Source organism: Nicotiana tabacum, chromosome 20 (genome assembly GCF_000715075.1).
Source record: "Nicotiana tabacum cultivar K326 chromosome 20, ASM71507v2, whole genome shotgun sequence".
Lineage (NCBI taxonomy): Eukaryota > Viridiplantae > Streptophyta > Magnoliopsida > Solanales > Solanaceae > Nicotiana > Nicotiana tabacum.
Window position 1 is genome coordinate 94,547,406 of NC_134099.1, and position 10,367 is coordinate 94,557,772.

Below are 10,367 nucleotides of genomic sequence, written 5' to 3' on the forward strand. Positions count from 1 at the left end.
CCAAAATAATCTCATTCATGAGCTTACGTCGATTAACTTACCATGAAACATCAAAGTACAAAAATGCGTGACATAACATCTCACTTCCGAGCTCTCATTAATTAATTTATTTATGGCGTATTTTCATGTACAAAAATATGAGGTGTAACAAGATAGGAATTTTTGATTAAAATTGAAACACTGAAATTACAATGGTTTTAAGAATTTGGTTAATATTTGATCTTGTTGGTATCGGGTCAGTATTTTGGTTTTGGAGCCCGGTACAGGTCCGTTATAATATTTATACCTTATCTGTGAAATTTGGTGAGAAATAGAACTGATTTGACGTGATTCGGACCTTCGGTTGAGAATATAGAAGTCCAAAACTTTCTTGAAAATTTCATGCAATTTGGTGCTAAATTTATAGTTCTAGGTGTTATTTTGGCGATTTAATCACGCGAGCAAGTTCGTATAATGTTTTAGGACTTGTGTGCATGTTCGGTTGGAGCCCCGAGTGCTCGGCTGAGTTACAGATAGGTTTCGCGATGTTTTAGAGTTAGAAGAATTTGATTTTCTGCAGCACACTGCACTTGCTGGTTTCCTTCTTCGCATTTGCGAAGCTTCTCTCGCGAACACGAAGGGTAAGTTGGGCAGGGATGATTTTTCCTTTACGCGAACGCGTAGAATGGGTCGTGAACGTGGAGCAATGGAGGTCTTACCCTCCGTGAACGCGACAAAGCTATCGCGATCGCGAAGCATGGGACCCGGGGTAGGGGAAAATAACTCATCATGAACGCGACTAGGCTATCGCGATCGCGAAGCATGGGACCTGGGGTAGGGGAAAATAACTGATCATGAACGCGACACTTGGCTCACAAACGCGGAGGCTGGGGGAGTATGCCTTCGCGAATGCGAAGGGTTTCTCGCGAACACATAGGCCAATTGGGCCACAGCTTCGTGATCACGACAGGCCTCTCGCGAATGCGAAGAAGTCCTGTCTAGTGATTTTAAAACAGACTCTAACACAGGATTTCTTCAAAATTTCATATCTTTTTCACTAGAACTCGACCTAGGGCAATTTTTGAAGATGGAATCAACACTAAATCATAGGTTTGTTTTCTTTAACTCATTTCCTTCAATATCCATCATCATCCATTAGATTTCTAGTCCTAAATCTTGTTCTTTCATGGTAGGATTAGGGATTTTTGGAAGAATTGGGGTTTTTTATAAATTGAGAATTTAGACCTCGATTTGGGGTCAGATTCCGGAACTAATTACATATTTGGGCTCGGGAGTGAATCGATTTTGGTCTGAACCTCGAGTTTTGACCAACGGGCCCGAGGTCGATTTTTGACTTTTTGGGGAAAATTCTTGGAAACTTATAATTATGTATTGGAGGTGGAAACTAGAGGAAATGCGGTAATTGAGCAGTGAGTGGCCTGTGGATTGAGGTAATTATTGTGTTAACTTTGACTCGAGGTATTAGGGATACCGACTTAATTTTCTATGTGAAACTTCATGTGCGTGGCGTATAGGTGAGGTGATGAGTACCTATGCACCGCCAAATTATCTGTTTTGTCTGTTCCTTTCCCCGTTCTTAATACATTGTTTTCCTGTCTTAACTGCTACATTCTTATTGGTATTTCCATGTTTAATTGTTGCTTGGTAGACATTGTTTTTTTCATTATCGAAGGTATTAGCTATCCCATAGTTTTATTTTATCATACTATTGGTTTAAGCTGGTTTATCGGTGTTTTATGGTACATTTTGGGTTGGTCTCGCTGTGTAGTATTAATTGAGTGAAGTTTCATAATTGTATAGCTTTCTATTTGCTTTGGTTTGAGGCTTAAATATTGTGGAGGGTTTTGAGCTAAATTGTGAAATTCTTGTTCTTATTGTATGATTGGTACTGATATGGTAGGATCGGGTTGCGCGCCGCAACAGGAGTAATAAGGGTGATATATTAAGGAGGAATAAGGGTGAAAATGCTAATATATGGTGGGATCGGGTTGCATGCCGCAAAAGGAGTAATAAGGGTGGTATATTAAGGGGAAATAATGGTGAATTACTATTGCACGGTGGGATTGGGTTGCACATTGCAACAGGAGGAATAACGGTGGATTGATATGGAGTAATAAGGGCAAATATTCATATTGCTATTGATTATATGGTGGGATGTGTTTATGTATCTTTTTTTTTACTATGCAAGTTATTCTGTACTTTTGATTTTCACTTAAGGATTGGTTATAGTTGGGTACTGATGGGATACTGGAGTTCTGTATTCTTTCTTTGCAAGTTACTATTTTATTTGTTCCATTCTTCTTTCTATTTTATTATGCACGGTATGTAGGTTTTATTGTAATTGCCCCGCCGTAGCCTCGTCATTACCTCATCGAGGTTAGGCTCGACACTTACTAGTACATGGGGTCGGTTGTACTGATACTGCATTTTGTTCTCTCTGTGTAGATTTTTGAGCTGGTAGTGGCTGATCGAGAGGTCGGTTGCAGACATTTCATCTAGGAGACCCAAGGTAGTCTTGTTGACATCCGCAAGCCCTAGCGTCTCCTTCTACATCTCTATATTACTGTTTTCTTTATTTCCAAAACATATGTGATTTCTTTGCGACCGATGTTTGTAGATACTTATAGTATGTTCGTGGATTATGACACCAGATTATGGGTATTGTTAATGGTATATAGACAAAAGGTTATTTATGCACTTCCGCATTTACTTCTACTTGATTTAGTTTGTTAATTTTTAACCTATGAAATGTAAAGGAAAAAGATTAATAAAACTCTAACGTTGGCTTGCCTAACGAGTGAGATATTTGGCGCCATCACGGTCCCGATGGTGGGAATTCCGGGTCTTGACAATAAACTTTGTAGCAACTAAAATTTTTAAGAGTAAGCTTATTATTCGTTCTAAATGATTTAAAATATCCTTTGGATTTTAAAGACCCGAGGTGGTTTTGGTTGAAATTTCATATTGAAAATCGAAGAAGAAGACATAAATAAATTGTATATATTTTGTATGTTGGGTGTACAAACATCATAAAAAATATATACAACTAACATAATTATATAAAGTTGTATATAAGTCGTGTATAAACTGTAGCTTCGCACATTAAGCAAGGAATGCTAACGTGCACCATGGCTCGCCGACGGCAGATCCCACCGAATCCATCTCTTCCACACTCACCAAAGCACAAACGTTCAGACAGGGTTCAAGAAGATTCCATTTTAGAGAAAAGGCACCAGATTAGGGGGTGGTGGATTGTGAATCCACAATGCGCGGGTGCAATCCCTGAAATCACTAGTCGTAAGATTACACTAGACGCAGGGAGTGTTCAACAATTAGCTCTGATGCAACTGTTACATTGCTTAAGGGGTATGGGCAGTCCCCCCATAGTCATGCAAGTTTTGCTAACTATTGAATCAGCCAGGTTGATTCATCAGAAACAAATATGGCTAAGGCAGCGAGGAAGTTAACATACTCAGCTGAATGGGGAGGCAACATGAAGTCGATGACTGAGGTAGTCAAAGGCAATCGAGCCCAACAACAAGGAATGCAATTAAGTTTATATCCACCAGAAATCAAGGATGAAGTCAAAAATATTAAACTAAACCAACTGGGAATTGAGCAACAATGACAGAAATGGAAATCAGCCTTGATCGGTTATGTTATAGGCAGAAATCCTTCATTCAAGGAGATGCTTAAATTCAACTACGGAGCTTAGAAATCGGTTTCCACTCCTAAGGTATTCCTTCACGATGATGGTTACTTCATCGTTAAATTTGGATATTGATAGAAACTAAGGGTCCACCTACTGTATAGAGAACCTGGTTCTCTATCAGTTCCCATAAAACACACACAGAGAGCAGTAAGTAAATAAACGGTAGAGTTTTACGTGAAAAACTCCACGCACACGGGATTAAAAACCACGACCTACACTCATAGGATTTCAACTTCACTATAGAGCAAACTTCAGATTACAAACTATTGTAACCTAGGAATTAAAATCTTGATCCTTCATTCACTTATAATAACTTTATTACAAGCCCCTTTGTAATACCTCTATTACAAAGCTCACAACTCGACTAACTCTAGCCAAGACACAAACACAAAGTTTATGGTTTTACAAATATTTTCCTACATAATGCTTTTAGCTAAGATAAGTAGGAATTACCAGTAAATCACTACAACAAAGATGCAACACAACTAAGGATATATAATAACCCAATGCTAGAAACTGGTCTTTCGTTATGTTGTTCTTTGTTCTTGAAGTCCTGGAAGTCACTTGCAAGTGGGAAACACACTTGAGAGAAAGCTTGATGAATTCTGGAATGTGCAAGTATGTGTTTTTCCTTTGCTTCATGTTAATATTACCCAAATGATGTCACTTGGATGATGAAAGTATCTTTGGTACAAGGGCATTCCCCATAAAGTAACTAATGCACTGTTTGCCTTGTTGTATGTGTACAGAGGAACAATTGCAGCAACTTTACAGCTGTGGAAAGTTGATGTCACGACCCAATTCCCGAACTTGGTCGTGATGGCGTCTCTCATGAAGACAAGGCTAGCCATTCAACCCAATTCATCCTTTTAAGACAATTAATTAACACAATTATAGTATAAATATGGTTTAATAATATCCAATAGCGGAAAATATAGATAAAATACGAAAATCCAACCCAACATAACCCTAACCGGGGTGTCAGAAGTCATGAGCTACTACAGAGTTTACTAAAATTCTATAAAGTATGGAATTAGGAACGACATCTGAAGATATCATAAATACAGAAGATAATGGATAAAACGGGTCTGCGAATGCCATGCAGCTACCTCGATAACTCCGATGAAAACTGAACCACAAAAAACTCGCTCTATGCCTCAGGAATACATGTACCTGCACACATGGTGCAGGGAGTAATGTGAGTACTCCGACCCAGTGAGTAATAAATATAAATAATAACTGAAGGTAAGAAAACATGTTAAGGCACACAACACTCTATACAGAAGCAGTGAAATCATTTAAAATAACAATTCAGTGAAACATCATATGAAATTTCTTTTAAAGCAGTAAAACAAAAGATAATTTGGCAGTAAAATAACGAGTAGAAATCTACCTCTCGGGCTCAATATCAAAACAACAAGTAGAAATCTGCCCCTCGGGCTTAGTATCAAAATAATAAGTAGAAATCTGCCCCTCGGGCTCAGTATCAAAATAATAAGTAGAAATCTGCCCCTCGGGCTCAGTATCTCAAAACAGTATCAGCCCCTCAGGCTCAGAACAGATGAAGCTACCAGTCAATGAAATAAGACACATAATTATTATGGCGGATAATGCAGATGAGGAATAAATGCGTGAGTGCAATGCAATGCACATGACGGTACCCTCTGGTACCCACTGCGGCGTGCAGCCCGATCCATCCATATTTATTTAACGTCGACGGCGCTCACTGGGGGTGTGTACAGACTCCGGAGGGGCTCCTACAGCCCAAGCGCAATAACAAGCCATCTCGTGGCATCAATCAAGTCCTGGTCAGTCATTGTTACCTGACCAATTTATACCACACAGTGTCATTGTTACCACTGTTTCAAGTCACATCATACAGTGTCATAGTTACCACTATTTCAAATCATTGTTGCAGCGCGCAACCCGATCCATGCTCAATCCAGAAATCATAATAAGCCCCTTGGGCATTTGTAAAACAGTAGTTCTCAGCCCGAAATATCATTTAGAAATATCATTTAAGTTTTCAAATCTTAGAAAGATGGCTGACTTTGCAAAACAGTATTTAAAACATTGGACTGAGATCAAATGATATGCATGTATGCGAAAACAGTGATGTCAATCCCTGAAGGATTCAAATAATTGGCAAGAAGCCCAAATGTAACAATTAAATCCAAGTAAGGATGATTTTCAATTTAGTTCATGTTAGAAAACACGGTAAAAACATCTCTCGGGACGGACTAAGTCACAATCCCCAATGGTGTTCTACCCCACGCCCGTTATCCGACGTGTAAGTCACCTCAATATAGCGTTACGATGTGAAATTCTGGGGTTTCAAACCCTCAGGACATCATTTACATCAATTACTCATCTCAAACCGGCTACTTCTTTAGCTCACGATGCCTTTGCCCCTCGAATTGGCCTCCACGTGCGTCGAATTTGCCCAAAATCACAACGAATTTGTCGCATTATGCTAAAGGGACAATACCCAATCGAAAGCAATCGAAAAATATCAAAATTCACGAATTTGACAAAACCCGAACCCCGGGCCCACATCTCAAAACTCAGAAATTTTTATACCAAAATGTTCTTCGTCCTCTCACGAGTCCGTACATATAAAGAACACAAAAATTGGAGCTCGTTTGACCCTTCAAATCGACCCTAGAAAATCTCAAAAGCACAAGCCCTAAAACCCCACTTTTCTACTGATTTTCATGTTCTAATTCACATATAATCTTGTATTTAACTTGAAAATAAGTAGAAACAACTCACCTTTGATGCTTGATAAAATCCCCCTTGAAATTCTCTCCAAAATCATCCAAGCCAAATGAAAGAAATGAAAGAAATAAGCCAAATTCGTGTTTAAAGAATCTGCTCGTGCTTCGTCGAGTTATACCTTGCACTTGTGCTATACAAGTTGTACATCCTATTAAAATTTTCCCTTGTCGGACATCTTCTGTTTAAACACCCATAACGTCTTGTATAAATATCCAAATTACAAACGGTTTGAAGATTTACAAACTAGACTCGAATATCTTTAATTTGATAGGTTCTACACCATATAACTCTTTATATATCCCAAGATATGAGCTTCTAAGTTCGGCTCCATAAAATCAGAAAATTCTGGAGAAACTGCTCCACCAGTCATCTTCAATCGATCATAACTTACTTTACAGATGTACAAATTACGATTTCCTTAGCTTTCTGGAAACTAGACACGAAGGGATACAACTTTTATTTTTGAATCATCTCAAAATTCCTTGTAGATCAAAAGATATAGGTTTCCGAAGTACGCTCCACGGCTGCACATTTGCTGTCCAAAGACAGCTTAGCAGCAGAAATTGCAGCAGCTTTTTCTTTTCTTTTTGGGTCCGAATTCCATTCCGTTAACCTTCCGAAATCCACCCGAGGCCCTCGGGACCTTAACTAATTATATCAACATGTCCCACAATATCATTCAAACTTGTCCCAACCTTTGAAACACCCAAAATAACATCAAATCATCATCGGATTCAAGCCTATGAATCTCAAGAACTTCCAAATTCCATTTTTGATCAAAAACCCAACCAAAATACGTCCGAATGACCTCAAATTTTGCAGACAAGTCCAAAATGACATAACGAAGCTACAGCAACTCTCGGAATTCCATTCCGACCCTCGGATCAAAATCTCACCTATCAACCGAAATTCGCCAAAATAGTAACTTTGCCAATTCAAGCTTAATTCTACACCAGTCATCACAAAAATATTCCGGACACACTCCTAAGTCCCAAATCACCTAACGAAGCTATCTGAACCATAAAATTCGCATTTCGATCCCTCTAACACATAAGTCAATATCCGGTTGACTTTTCCAACTTAAGCTTCCTCAAAAGAGACTAAGTGTCTCAAACCTTACCAAAACTAGTCCGAATGACTTCAAATTTTGCACACAAGTCACATTCGACATTATGGACTTGCACCAACTTTCAGAATCGCATTCCGACCCCGAAATCAAAAATTTCACTTCTGGCCAAATTTTCTCAAAAACCTTCAAATTTCTATATTTAGCCAAATGACTTCAAAATGACCTCCGGACATCCAAATTCACTTCCGATCGCGCTCCCAACTCCAGAATCACCATATGGATCTATTCCCAGACTCGGAATCCCAAACGGACATCTATAACTCTGAAATGCCTTCCAACCCAAATTTATAAAATTCTTCTAAAATACTAACTTCCACAATATACGCCGAAATGCTCACGGGTTATCCAAAACCAAATCTGGACATACGCCCAAGTCCGAAATCATCATACGAACATACTGGAACTTTCAGATCCCAATTCCGAGGTCATTTACTCAAAATGCCAATCTTAGCCATTTTCTTCAACTTAAGGTTGCCGCAATGAAAAGTTTCTTTCCAAGTTGACTCCGAATTTCCCGAAATTCAACTCTGACCATACGTACAAGTCAATATACCTGAAATGAAGTTGTTTATGACTTCCAACTGCTGAACGACGCGCTAGAGCTCAAAACGACCGATCGGGTCGTTACATTCTCCCCCCACTTAAATAGACGTTCGTCCTCGAACGTTCCAAGAACTGCTCTTAAGTTATCTGAAATCACTGTTTAACACCTCGTGCACCTGCCCGTGCTACCACAACTCATATGGACACATTAGTTTGATCAAATCTGCAAATATCTTCTTTTATCCATACAATAAGCTCAGAACCCAATTCCAACACCTGAAATTCTCTGCCAGACCTGTTCCCTGTATATAAACACTGTATCAACTACCACATGAGGTACCAGAACATGACTGCGTACCTTTGTTGAATTAGTACCATGCATCGCATAATTCACCATCTAACCACAATGACACTCCACAAACCTTAATAGCCAAAATTCTACAACTCTGATGCTCCTAATGCATATGATGATATACCTATACTTTCTGTTATAATGCTGACGATACAACCACAACGGGGGAGATGTGCAGAAATTTCTAACCAATTGCAGAGTTAACCAAACATTAGTTCTCTCCTTTTTGACTAAAATCATCACCTCATTACTACCCAAATACTGGTAACTGCCCTGTAATATACCTCACATAATCCCACTGCAATGGTCCTCGTTACCAATAGTCTCACCTCACCTAGTACGAGCTGCTCAGACAACCAATCACCACAGACAATGACCAACGGTCTCACATGATGCAAAAATGCGCCAATAGGCCATAATGCGAACAAGATACATAAGGAAATGATTCAGGAATGGACTGCTCAACTCACACAACTAATATGGACTTTTCCCCAGAGAATAGGAATTTATCAAGCCGTTTCACAGCACACATGGCACAATCACAATATTACATGAGTTGATGAACACGGAACAACATATGATATTCCAACACCCCTCCTTGAGGAGCGCTATACTAAAATGAACACATCTGACTCACATGAAGCCCATAATCCTATTTAAATTCATTCACCCACTTCAGGTCGATTCTGCTCGCACTGAACTAGGCTGATAGCCTTTCCTGGACCCGTAATAAGTCATTTCTTCTCATAACATGAATGAACTACCACCATAGCCGGGACAACACCCCACAACCCACAACCAAATGAACCGAATGACTTCATATAGATCTTAGATATTCTTCCACATTTCAACTTTCTTAAGTCCCCAAAATTTGACTAACTCCCAGATTTTTCAAATATTTCGGCAGAGTCTCCCTTGTAATTGGGCCTATCCACCTGTCAGAGTAACACCAAAACAACTCCTAACAGTATGTCCACAACCCAACAAGCACCATAAGTATATCAATAACACTAATCTCCGCATTACAAGCTCGACATTATCACAATGATATTTTGACATGAAACGCATCATTTGTATGATCATAACCACATTTCTGGTCTTAATAGTTGTTCATAAATAATTCCATCATTATCAATAAATCTCATATTAACCACCACCTCATTTCAAATTTTCACAATACTGACAACAAAATGTGAGGTATGAAGACCTCATTATTACTTACTCGGATTAATGAGTCACATTTAACGACATCTGGGAACTCATCTCATAAGCTAAAACTCAATGTTTATAGTACGAAAATGGCTGAATATGAACATAAAATATACAAGAATTATCAAATCAACCTAACTGGCATGACTCCCTTTAATATTATCGTACTAATTAAACTTTACAAAGGAAAACTTTAAACTCATAATTATTTACCACAAGGACCTTGTCCTTACATAACCTCAACTGCGGCTTGCAGCCCGGTTTAAATATTTCACATTGTGCCAACTGCAGTTTTCAATTTCCTTTCTTTCTTATTCTCAATAAATTTCGTAAACATTTTTTTTTTCATAGCACATAACGAACCCTCATACCGGTAGGGCATATAATTCATAAAAAAAAGTTGGAACCAATTATTCCAAAACACATTAAATCCATTGTAGTGAATAATAAACATTACTTTAACCTTACCCCAAATCCTTGGAGCCCAATTTCTAACATCCATAATTCTTTTCAAGACCCGAATCTCACATACACACACTGTATAAGTCCGAACAAACTGTGTCAAGCCATAACAATAACCCTAGATATAATCGCATAACATACTACACAACTCGTATACTCGCAACACCATTCTCGATCACCAT